This window comes from Mastigoproctus giganteus, chromosome 6 (genome assembly GCF_048544385.1).
Source record: "Mastigoproctus giganteus isolate SK-2022 chromosome 6, ASM4854438v1, whole genome shotgun sequence".
Classification (NCBI taxonomy): domain Eukaryota; kingdom Metazoa; phylum Arthropoda; class Arachnida; order Uropygi; family Thelyphonidae; genus Mastigoproctus; species Mastigoproctus giganteus.
The window spans coordinates 136,708,210-136,721,391 of record NC_143580.1 but is presented as its reverse complement, the minus strand read 5'-3'; the positions used below and the strand labels follow the sequence as shown (position 1 = coordinate 136,721,391).

The following is a 13,182-nucleotide window of genomic DNA, read 5'->3' as shown; positions in this document are numbered from 1 at the left end:
CTTAATGTCCAGGTTTGCAGGCGATACGAAGGTTGGCAAGGTTGTCAAGGACACTACTGACTCTATGCTGCTGCAACAGGATCTGGAAAGGTTGAGCAGATTGGCTGAGAGGTGGCAAATGAAGTTTAACATTGACAAATGTAAAGTACTACATAGGGGAAACAGCAACCCCAGAGCAACGTATCAACTCTGTGGTACTACACTGACAGTGGTAGAGAATGAAAGGGACCTGGGGTGGTTGTGCAAGCAGATATGAAGTTTTCTGAGCAGTGCAGATGGGCTGCAAGAGTAGCTCATGGGGTATTGTCGATGATATATAGGAATTTTTCTAGCAGGGATAAAGAGGTAATCATTCCCTTGTATAAGGCAATGGTCAGGCCACACCTAGAGTACTGTATACAGGCCTGGAGGCCTCATTTCAAGAAGGATGTAGAGCTGCTGGAACGAGTACAGAGAAGGGCAACATGATTAGTGAATGGAGCGAAGGGGTACTCTTACGAAGAAAGGCTTAAGTTTTGCAAATTACAGTGTCTGGAGACTAGGCACCAGCGAGGTGATCTGATAGAGGTGTACAAAGCCTTGAATGGTTTGAGCATGCTCAATGCTGATCGGATTCTTCCACTTGCTCATAATAATCACCTGAGAGGGCATAAATTCAAATTGAGGAAAGACAGCTGTAGGATAGACGTGAGGAAATTTGCCTTTAGCCAGCGGGTGGTTGGTTGGCGCAACAGACCTTCATCCCTTGTCGTGGAAGTTGGTAGCCGAAATTAGTTTAAGGCTCAGCTGGACAGGTATTTCGGACTACCAGAGGGGTGAAGTGGAAGTAGTTATTATTTATTTATTTATTTATGTTTATTTTTTTTTTTGGCTGATGCTGCATAAACTTGCTTTCTTGCATCAAATGCCTCTACTAATGCTAATGCTAATGCTACTGCTAATATCAAATTTTTCCCTGCATCCAATTCTTTTCTGACGGCATCATAGTGTCCAATCAAATTGGTCAGGCAAGACTTTCCCATAACAAAACCATGCTGTGTCCGAGCTATAACTGAAGTCTTGTCTAGATGATCCTGCAGTGCTTCTTTAACCTGTGCCTCCATTAAATTCACAGGTCTATAATTACTTGTGTCAGCCTTTGATTCTCCTTTGTGAATTGGGGTCACATTTGAATATCTCCAGTCTATGGGTACCTCCCCTGAATCCAAGGAAGCTCTCATAATTATAGCTAAGGGCTTGCTTACTTCCTCCTTTAATATAACTTAATAGATCTCCTCCACTCCAGGTGCCTTTCTTGTGTTTATCTTCAATAATTTCTCCTCCACTTTACTCTCGGTTATTACAAGATTATCCAGCTTACTGCCAGATTTGACTACATCTCTGGCACTCCCCTCGTTGAATAACTCCTCATGTGTGAATGTCGATTCAAAATATTCATAAAGTTTGTTAGCTACCTGAGCAGGATCAGTAATAGTTGAATGGGATTTAGATTGATGGAACGAGCAAGCCCATCCATGAGAACAACGTCTTCACTTTCAAAAAGCATATCAACAGCTGCACTGCAATGGGGTGTGGCTTTATCATCCTTGAAACACATACAATCCAAGGAAGTGCAGCCAGTCGACAACGCTGGACTGTGCAGTGTCGAGTCAGTTTGGTGTGACTTATGCACTGGGTGATCAAAATTGAGAGTAGGAGTGTGTTATAGACCTAATGACTCTGGGGAGTATAATAAAAAAGTGTACAGGGAAATAAAGTTGGCCAGTAAATCAGGGTGTCTTATAATGGGGGATTTTAATTTCCAGATATTAACGGTAATTTGTGGGTTGGTCATTCACAAACTAGCAAGGCTTTTTTGTATTTATTGGATGATTGTTTTCTATATCAGCATGTTCAGGAGGCAACTAGAGGGAGTAATACTCTTGATCTGATTACCAGTAGTGATTCTTCATGCATTAAGAATCTGCAGATACAGGAACCACTTGGTGGCAGTGATGACAATGTGCTGAAGTGGGATTTTCTCAAAGAGGTAACTACCATCAGTGATAAAACTAAGAGTTTTTGTTTTTCGTAAAGGCGGCTACCGAGGTCTGAGACAGTATTTGAATTCTGTATGGTGGGGCCAACTGATGATGTTACCAACAGCAAATTCAAAATGGGAGGCATTGAAAGAATTAATCTTGGGATCTACTAGGCTTTCCATACCAAATATGAAATATTGTTCAAGGTTTAGGCCTAAATGAATGTCAGATGAACTAATGAGACATGTGGCAGAGAAGAAAAATGCATGGGATACGTATAAATTAATGGGCGATATGTAAGCCTATGATAGATATAAGCTGTTCTGTAACCAAATCACAAAGGAGATTAGGCAGGCAAAGGCAGGTTATGAGAAATCTTTGGCAAGGGATGCAGAGAAAAACAGCAAAAAATTCTTTACCGATGTAAATTCCAGAAGGAAAAGGGATGAATCAGATTGGTTCACTGGATATTGATGGTTCAACGGTTGATGATCCTGCTCAGGTCGCTAACAAACTAAATGAGTACTTTGCATCTACATTCACAGATGAGCAGTTGTTCAGGGAGGGGAATGCCAGAGGTGAATTAAACTATGCCAGCGAGCTAGATGATTTTGTAATAACTGAGAGGAAAATGGAGGATAAATTGTTGAAGATTAACATAAAAAAGGCACCCGGGGTGGATGTGGGAGAAGACAGAGTGTGGTAGTCAATGGATACTGCTCTTCGTGGCTAATTTTATTAATGGAGTCTCTCAGGTGTCAGTGTTGGGTCCATGTTGTTTTCTGTATTCATTAATGATGTTGATGATGGTATATCCGGCTTAATTTCCAAGTTTTCAGACGGTACGAAGGTTGGCAGGGTTGTTAAAAATAGTATGCTGCTGCAACAGAATCTAGAAAAGTGCGTTTGGGCTGAGAGGTCGTAAATTAAGTTTAACATTGAGAAATGTGAAGTACTACATATGGGAAGGAGTAATCCAAGATTAACGTATCAACTCTGTGGTACTACACTGACAAAAACTATTGTTATATTTAGGCCTCCCCCCCCCCCGAATAATTAAATTCATCTGCCGTGCTGTGTCTTATGTCTGTTAATTGTGTGTGTGTTCTATGGTCGATTTGTCTCTTTGCTGGACGAAAAACCGTAGTTTCTAGGGATAAAACCTTGCTATCTACGCATGAGTTGTTGTTTTTTGATTTCTAGGAGCATTAGCAACTAAGGCCATATTGCTCCTGGAATATGCGGTGGTCATTCCCTGACCTTTCCGCATCCACCGTATTTGGTGGTGACGGGCTGGAACCCAGGTCTAATCAAGAAGCGTGTGCTACGCACTGCTGCTCCTTCCCGCATGAGACTGACTTACTCAGCCACAGAGTGAAAAAAGCCCATTAAAGTTCCTCGCGTCGGTGACGGGATCCGAATCTGGGCCTTTCGCACCCGGTGTGGAGAGGACGGTGATGATACCACTGTGCTACCGCGCAGACGTACTACACTGACAGTCGTAGAGGATGAAGAGGACCTGGGGGTAATTGTGCAAGCAGATATGAAGTTTTCTGAGCATTGCAGACGGTCTGCAAGAGTAGCCCATTGTGTATTGTCAATGATATACAGGAATGTTTCTAGTAGGGATAAAGAGGTGATTATCTCCTTCCAAAAAAGCAATGGTCAGGCCAGATCTTGAGTACTGTATACAGGTCTGGAGACCACATTTTAAGAAGGATGTAGGCTGTTGGAACGAGTACAGAGAAGGGCAACAAGATTAATGAATGACACGAAAGGTTGCTCTTATGAAGGAAGGCTTAATTTTGGAAATTACAGTGTCTGGAGACTAGTCACCTGCGAGGTGATCTGATTGAGGTGTATAAAGCCTTGAATGGTTTGATCATGCTCAATGCTGATGGGAATCTTCCTTTTGCTCAGAATAATCACCTGATTGGGCATTAATTCAAATTGAGGAAGTACAGTTGTAGGATAGATGTGTGGAAATTTGCCTTTAGCTAGCGGGTAGTTGATTGTTGGAACAGCCTTCTATCTTTTGTTGTGGAAGTTGACAGCCTAAATAAATTTAAGGCTGAGCTGGACAGGTATTTGTAACAAACGCAGGGGTGAAATGGGAGCGGGTTTTTTTGGATGATGCAGAATAAGCTTGCTTTCTTGCATCGTATGCCTCTACTAATGCTAATAAACGCGAACTTGGGGACAATGGCATCTCGGAACAGACGCACATGGGGAAGGATTACTTCAATACAGTAGCGTGCACCGGTTAGTACCGCCTTCTAGTGTCTGGAGTAGTGTACATCCATCCAATATAACGGCTCCCCAGACGAGAACACGTCGACCGCCATATCGATCCCTTCCAGTGAGGTTTGCGTGGTGATACCATGTGCCAACCTCTTGCCAGATTAGCTGAGGTCCAGAATCGCTGCTGAGACTGAATCTACTCTCATCAGTAAAGAGTAGCTTAAGCAAAGGAATTGGTCCTTAAGTTTTGTACACCAGTGTATGTTCGGCACTTTAAACTATTTAAAGAAAGCCAAAAACATTATTCGTATATCATTACGTTGCGTGTTTGCGGTGCTTTTGACTGCAACGTAACATATGGGTCAGAGGGTCTTTTATAAGAATTATTTAAGATCAACAAATATGGCCCCCAGTAGGCCTAGGTCCCTGGCATCCGCCGAGTGTGCCCATGTGTTAAAACGGCCCTGGTTGTTAGTATGAACACATGTGCTGGACTCTCGAGAGGTTTGGAATTTCATCTATGCTGTCACTTTAATCCAGTAAATAGAGTCATTATAGTAATTACAGAAGCTAAACAGATATCAGAGGAACTGATAAACATAGTGGCAGAGAACAAAAAAATGGGATGATTGCAAGTTATCAGGAGACCCAGAAACAATGTGTAAACTATTCTACAACCAGGTTGCTTTGAGTTAGACAGCAGAGGCAGATTATGAGAAATTTTTGAACATTTTTTCTACAAGACATCTGTTTTTGAAAATTGAAGTTGGCAAATGTTTTTTTTTTTTTGGGGGTTTGGTGGGGTGGGGGTGAAAGTAGTTAGCCTTGGCGAGGGCACAAAATAGCCTGGCACTGACACTGTCAATGTGGCGTCTTTATATTGTGTTTGTAAATTGCGTGTGTTCGTTATCGATTTGTTTAGTTGCTGGACGAAATTTTCGTGCTTCCGGGGATCTGTAACCCTGTGTTGAGATCGACTAACTCAGCCACTTTTCTCAAAAATAAAAAAAGCTCAAAATTTGTTTTCCCCATTGATGGGATTCGAAGTTGGTCTTTTTCATTTGGTGAGGCCCTGGAGCATGTTCGACATTTTGCCTCAGTGAATCCGGTCTTCGTAATCCTTGGCTCTTCTCTACTGTTACAGGAACTTCGAACTTTAGATTTGTTGATACAGGATTTAAGAATACAGTATCGTGAAATTTGCGTATAGCTTATGTACAGCATTACTGCTAACCTATGATTACAGTAGCACTACTTTCTGCGAATGCGCATAAGCATACTCTTACAATGATAACCAATTACATTTCATTTGAGAAACTCGCAAACCAATAAGAATATTTCCCGCCTTGTGAAGTTAAAGGTTCAGAAAACTAACTCTGTTCGAAACCGATTTCTAATACGACATATAGTACGATATATATTTAAGTATCATTAATTTAAAAGACGGTTCGTTAAAAAGGGCATGTAAGTAAAGGATATGAAAGGAAAAAAAGTTAAAATAAAATAAAATTATTAAGTTAAATATTCAGTTACATTATCAGGTTTAAATTTATAATTGTAGTAATTCGAATTAGAAATGAAACGTCATAATTTATAAGTGTAATTTGGAATTTCATCTATGCTGTCACTTTAATCCAGTAAATAGGATTTAAATACGATTTAAAAAAAATGTTTTAGTCCCGAATTTGTTGGAAGTACTGTGTTATCACAGAGTAACATAGCGCGTTACTCAGATGTTTCTTTTACCCTGAGTTTCGATAGCTCGCTAACTGATGTGCACCTTGGATTCCAGAAAAAAAAATTGAAACTGTCAAATTACTTAACATCTTTTATTGTCGGAAACTTATTTGAATCTTATACTTTTTAATGCCACATTGTTAAATTTATGTATATCAATTTTAAGGCAGTAGTGAAAATATCACGTAGAAACTATCCATTTCACGTGGTACAAACATATTTTGCAGAGCGCTCTGCTGGACAGAATTGTGTGGTCTCCTTCGCACAATTTTGCATTCACTATGAGCATTTTTTATCTTAACACTTTTCCTTTCTGTCGTCAATTACACATTTAATTGTTTGAGCTAATTAGTAAATAATAACAATAAATAATAAGTCATATTTGTTGAAATTGTGGTGCATCCCTAATTGAAAAGAAAATGTAATTTTTTTAATTTTTGAAACACGAATACTGTACACACCACAAAAAGCCGGCACAGATTTTTTGCAAGATTTCATACGCCTTTTTTCCTTTTCGAATAAAATACACAATAATTTAATTTTTGGTCGAGATTCAGAAACGGGTATCCCTTCCAGTGCTTCCATCCTTCCCACGGCTTCAGTCTTAGGGTGTTTGCTTGAGTCTTAGGGTGTTTATTCCCCCACCTCCTGCTGTTTTAAAATAGGAAAACGAGTTCCCGATTTAAAAAAAAAATGGGGGGGGGAGGAAATAAACACCCTAACTAACACCAACTATAGCGGGTTAGGCATGCAATCACTGCCTTCTTGCCGCTATTTTGGAAGGGGGACCCTATTTTAAGTTTTACCTTTTAGTATTATCACCAATCGAGAAATTGCTGAAAACGCACAGTTTTTAATTTGGAATTAGCATATAAGCAGACAGGCCTAAAAGTGTTATTCTTTATGCCTTTTTCGTGTAGAGAATAATTAATTGTCATATTTAATAAGTTTCATTTAATAAGCGTGTCATTTATAAGTTTCATTCCATACACACAGTATGCTTTTTAACAAGTTCTATTATATCTTTTCCTTAGCTGTTTCCATGGTTTTGCATGAACAGAGAAACCATGGAGTTGATCTATTTTTTATTGATTTTTTTTTTTCTAAATGCAGTATGTTTGTCATCAGTATATTTTCCAGCATGAATAAACAAAATAGGCTAAATGATTTTGTGAGAGATTTGCTTCCTCTCCCTTCCTGTAGATTTCAATCAAAACTTAAAACTAAAAAATTGCTCTGGCCAGGGATATCTTTCTATTCAGACACTTTCAGAGGAGATCACTTCCTTTTTTTCAGGAAGATTCACTCATCTTTTATAGCAATATTTCCAGACTGTGTTAGAAGCTGTAGAATGCAAGTAAAGTGAGTGTAATCACATTTTTGCATACATTGTATGCCAGATCTGCACCCAGGTCATCAAATATCTTCTTGCATGATTTGTTTTTACATTACATTTTGTCCCACAGTAGCCATTGACTTGGTGCATTATAGCCTCAGATGCTGTTGCCCATAAAATCCTTAAATGAACAAACCCACTGTAGCCACCAATTGAAGGTGCTAGATACATCAGTCAATTTATAGATGAACTCCATATGTTGTGTGTTAATCATAGCATAGTACATGTTGGAATAGGCTGGTGAATTTATAGATGCAAGTTCAAATGAACAATGCACAGAAATATATGTAGAAACAGCATGACCAAAACTAAATATCTACGATAAGGAGTGGAGTGAGCCATAAGGGAAGGGTTGTTGAATAATCTGATTACTTCCTTTTGAACAGAATAGATTTTTAGAGAAATTTTGGTCACACTTGATATGGTTTTTGTGAGCAGTTTGATGGGAGGATGTAGTTTTGATTTTTATAATATTAGCAATTGTTCAACATCTTCGGGAAGAAAACAGGCAGGCCTGCTCTGCTGAATCAGTGAAGTTGTCGTGTGTGACAGAAATCCTGACCTGTTTTTCCCTTATTAGTGAAAATGGATGAATCGCAAATACATCACTTTGGTCCAGAAACAAGAGGTTTCAGAACAATGGAAACGTCCATCATGACCAACTCCTAAAAAGGCCACAGTGTAACCATCTACAGGGAAGGTGTTGCCATCAATTTCCTGGATTAGATGGGTATTGTTCCCACAGATTGCCTGGAGAAGGGTACCACTATTAATGCACATTACTACAGCAACTTACTGAAGCAGTTACATGTGGAAAAGTGTCGTGGAATGCTCAGCAAAGGCATTCTGTTGCTTCGTGACAATGCACTAGCCCATATGGCTGTTGCAACTGCTAATCTCCTGGAATTTTTTAGTGGTCATATTATATCATGAAAGCCACAAAAAATATTCTATTTCAATACTGACACCTATGGTAAGTACAAAGGGGGGTATCAAAAAAGTTTTCCCTGACCATTTTCTATGAGTCATTTTTACCTGGAGAGCATTTTTTGGCAATGCAATAGTAAGTCTGTAACAGAAGCATGTAGTAGTAGTAGTAGTAGTAGTGGCATGTGATGCAAGAAAGCAAATGTATGAGCTTATGCAGCATCAGCCAAAAAAAAAAAAATCACACCATTCCCTCCAAATGCCTGTCCAGTTCCTCCTTAAATTTATTCAACCTATCAACTTCCACAACGACAGATGGAAGTTTGTTCCAGCAATTAACCACCCGCTGGCTAAAGGAAAATTTCCGCACATCTATTCTACATCTGTCCTTTCTTAATTTGAATTTATGCCCCCTTAGGTTCGTAATCTGAACAAGTGGAAGGATCCCATCAGAATTCAGCGTGCTCAACCCATTCAAGGCCTTATATACCTCAATCAGATCACCGCGCAGGTACCTAGTCTCCGGCCACTGCAATTTGCAGAACTTAAGCCTCTCTTGGTAAGAGGATCCCTTCATTCCCCTTACCAATCTTGTTGCCCTTCTCTGTACACGCTCAAGTAAATCTACATCCTTCCTAAAATGAGGCCTCCAGACCTGTACGCAGTACTCAAGCTGTGGCCTAACCATTGCCTTATACAGAGGGATAATCACCTCCTTTTCCCTGCTAGCAAAATTCCTATATATCATTGACAAAACCCCATGACCTGCCCTGGCAGCCTGTCTGCATTGCTCAGAAAACTTCATATCTGCCTGCACAATTACTCCCAGGTCTTTTTCATTTTCTACCACCTTAAGTGTAGTACCACACAGTTGGTACGTTTCTCTGGGGTTACTTCTACCCATATGTAGTACTTTGCATTTGTCAAGGTTAAACGTCAGTTGCCACTTCTTAGCCCATCTGCCCAAATTATCTAGATCCTGTTGCAGTAGCACACTGCCATTACTGTCATTAACAACCCTGCCAACCTCTGTATCATCTGCAAACTTCGACATTAAGCCCGATATACCTTCATCAATATTGATAAATATACAAAACAACAGTGGACCTAACACCGAACCCTGTGGGATTCCACTAATAACATTAGTCCAAGAAGAGCAGCACCCATTGATTACCACCCTCTGTCTTCTAGCACTTAACCATCCTTTTATCCATTGTAGCAACTTACCCTTAATACCATTCTGCTCCAATTTGTACAATAGTCTTCCATGCGCAACAGTGTCAAAAGCTTTCCTGAAATCCAAATATATGATATCAAAATTATTTTTCACATCCAGTTCCTTTGTAACCACATCATAATATCCTATCAAATTTGTCAGACAAGACTTTCCCTTAACAAACCCATGCTGTGTCTGAATTATTGCTGCAGTCTTGTCTAGATGATCCTGCAATGCATCTTTAACCAGTGACTCCATTATTTTACCCGATACAGAAGTTAAACTAACTGGTCTGTATTTACTCGTGTCACCCTTCGATCCCTCTTTGTGAATTGGGGATACATTTGCACATCTACAGTCCGTGGGAACCTCCCCTGAGTCCAAGGATGCTCTCATAATTATGGCTAAGGGTTTGCTTAGTTGCTTTGCCGCCTCCTTTAATATAACTGAATAGATCCCATCCACCCCAGGTGCTTTTCTTACGTTTAACTTCAACAATTTCTCTTCCACTTTGCTCTCAGTTATTACAAAATCATTAAGTATCTTGCTACAATTTGATAACCTTCTGCCATTTTCAAACCTTAATAATTCCTCACGTGTGAATGTAGATGCAAAATACTCATTCAGTTTGTTTGCTATCTGAAAGGATCATCAACAGTCGAACCATCAATGTCAAGTGGACCAATCAGATTCATCCCCTTCCTGTTAGAGTTTATATAAGTAAAGAAATCCTTGCTGTTTTTCTTAGCATCTTTTGCCAAGGATTTCTCGTAATCTGCCTTCGCCTGCCGAACCTCCTTTGTGACCTGATTACAGATTAACTTATATCTGCTATAGGCTTCTGAGTCGCTTGATAATCTATATGCATCCCATGCATTTTTCTTCTCTGTTACGAGTCTCATTAGTTCATTTGACAACCATTTAGGCCTAAACCTTGAACAATATTTCTTAATAGGTATGCACCTTTTAGTAGCTTCCATGATTAATTCCTTGAATGCTTCCCACTTAGAATTTACTGTTGGTAACATCGTCAGTTGATCCCACTGTACAGAATTTAAAAACTGTCGGAGACCACTGTACTCGCCTTTACGGAAGCAAAAACCCTTTCCTTTACCCCTGATGGTAATTAAATCTTTAAGTAAATCCCACGTCAGTACACTGTGATCACTGCCACCTAGTGGTTCTTTTATCTACAAATTCCTAATACATGAATGATCACTACTGATAACCAGATCAAGAGTATTACTTTCTCTGGTTGCCTCTCGAACATGCTGCTGCAGAAAACAATCATCCAATAAATCCACAAAAGTCTGACTAGTGTGTGAGTGCCCAACCCACAAGTTCCAGTCAATATCTGGGAAGTTAAAATCCCCCATTATAAGACATTCCGATTTACTAGCCCACTCTATTTCTCTGTACAATTGTTCATTGTACTCATTAAAGTCAATAGGCCTATAACACACTCCTACTCTTATTTTTGCTTTCGCAGTGCTTATGTCACACCAAACTGACTCAACAGTGCACTGTTCATCTATATCAACTGGATGCACTTCTTTTGATTTTATGTTTTTCTTTATGTTTCAAAGGCAAAGTAAGACCTGCAAAAGCAACATAAAGAAGTGCCACAAAAGATGGGAAAAATGTGTCATTCTGGGAGTGATTACATAGAGTTGTAATATTCATTCCAAATCTCAGCCTCCTGGGACTCATAGAAAATGGCCAGGGAAAACTTTTTTGATACCTCCTTTGTACTTACCATAGGTGTCAGTATTGAAATAGAATATTTTTTGTGGCTTTCATGATATGATATGACCACCAAAACTGGAATAGTGTTATTAATAGTGACAAATGATGCAAGAAAGCAAAATTACACAGCAGCAACCAAAAAAAAAAAAACAAAAAAACTTCATCACCTTCCCATCCCCCCTCTTTCACCAATAATTTGTCTTCCTTGATTTATTCAAACTACCCACTTATACAACACCAGATGGAAGGTTATTCCACTGGCTAGAGGAAAATTTCTGCACAGATATCCTGCCCGAAAGGCACCTCCGTAGCCAGGTGGGAAGGAGCAGCAGTGCGTTGCACATGCTTCTTGATTAGACTGGGGTTTGAGCCTGTCACCACCAAATACAGAGAATTTGGAAAGGTCAAGGGAATGACCACCACATATTCCCGGAGCAATATGGCCTTAGTTGCTAATGCTCCTAAAAACCAAATAACAAACAACAGCTATCCTGCAATTATTCTTCCTCAATTTGAATTTGCATATCCACATATGTTGTCTGAGCAAGAAGAAAGATACCATTAGCATTCAGCTTACTCATTCTGTTTAAGCTTTGAACATCTCAGTTAAGTCTCCTAGTCTCCACATTCTGCAATTTGCAGAACTGAAGCCTTTCTTGGCAAGACACTCGTTCTCCTCACTAGTCTCATTGCCCGTCTTCCACATCCATTCCATCAGATCCACATCCTTCCTAAAATAAAGCTTCTAGACCTCTATGCAGTACTCAAGATGTGGCTCAATCAATGCCTTATATAATAGGAGAACTCTATGAATAACAGTAGTCCAAGAAGAGCATTGCCCATTGATAACTACTCGTTGTCTTTTTTTTACTCGGCCATCTTGCATTACTTCTTTAACCAGTGATTTTCCTTAGAACAGAAGTCAAGCTAACAGGTCTGTAATTTGAACATTTGGTCCTCCTTTGTGAATGGGAGATACATTTGCACGTCACCAGTCTATCAATGCTCTCATAAGTCCAACACTGCTCTCATAAGTATGGCTAAAGGTTTGCTTACATGTTTGCTATAGACTTAATATAATTGGATAGATAGATCTGTGTATATATATATATACACACTGCAGGGACATGCCCTCTGGGTAGGCAAGTGCCTAGCCAGACTAAAATTATATTTTTTATTAAATATAAAAAGTAATTGATTTGCAATTAATTATAACAATATTAATTTAAGGAAAGAAATTTAATGTATTATTTAGTAAATGGGTATATTTTGAGGTTAGACAGGCACAATTTCCCTGTGCCTTTCAACCTCAATATATATACTAACATGTTACGTTGTTAAACTATGTGCCATGTTAAGCAGCTCCATATGCATGAAATACAGCCGCCATTGTTACGTGAACATTAATCAGTAAATCTATTAATCTTGTCGAACTTCATTGGCAATTAAATTGTACTTTTAACTATACATATAACCACATAGGTTACGGAACATAAATAATTAGTAAAAATAAATAATTAATACATAACTTGATACGGAAGTTATATAAAGGGACTTCGTAGATAACACTCGTTACTGAAACGCGACACAGCATATCCGGAATTCGATAGCATTAGCTTTGTATAGTATAGTGCATAATATAATATTGTCAATTATTCAGTAAATCTATTAATCTTGATAAACTTCATTGTCAATTAAATTGTATTTTTAACTCTATAAATATATATAACGACTTAATCGTAACAAATAATTAATACATAACTAGAGTGCTACACGTGATACGGAAGTTGTATAAAGGGAACACTAGATACCGAAAAAAAAAAAAAAAAAAAAAACAATATATATATATATATAATATAACTTAAGGATTTAATTTTTGTTTTAATTTTATTGAATTA

General features: G+C 38.8%; 1 protein-coding gene across 1 annotated transcript in view; it reads left to right on the top strand.

The window, feature by feature from the left end:
- The first annotated feature begins 5,629 nt into the window (after nt 1-5,629).
- LOC150084603 (delta(14)-sterol reductase TM7SF2-like) overlaps nt 5,630-13,182 on the top strand; it is a 152,102-nt gene continuing 144,549 nt past the window's right edge. Inside the window, exon 1 of the mRNA XM_090376303.1 lies at nt 5,630-5,726. The gene's annotated coding sequence lies outside the window, so the exon portion shown is untranslated. The remainder of the gene's footprint in view (nt 5,727-13,182) is intronic.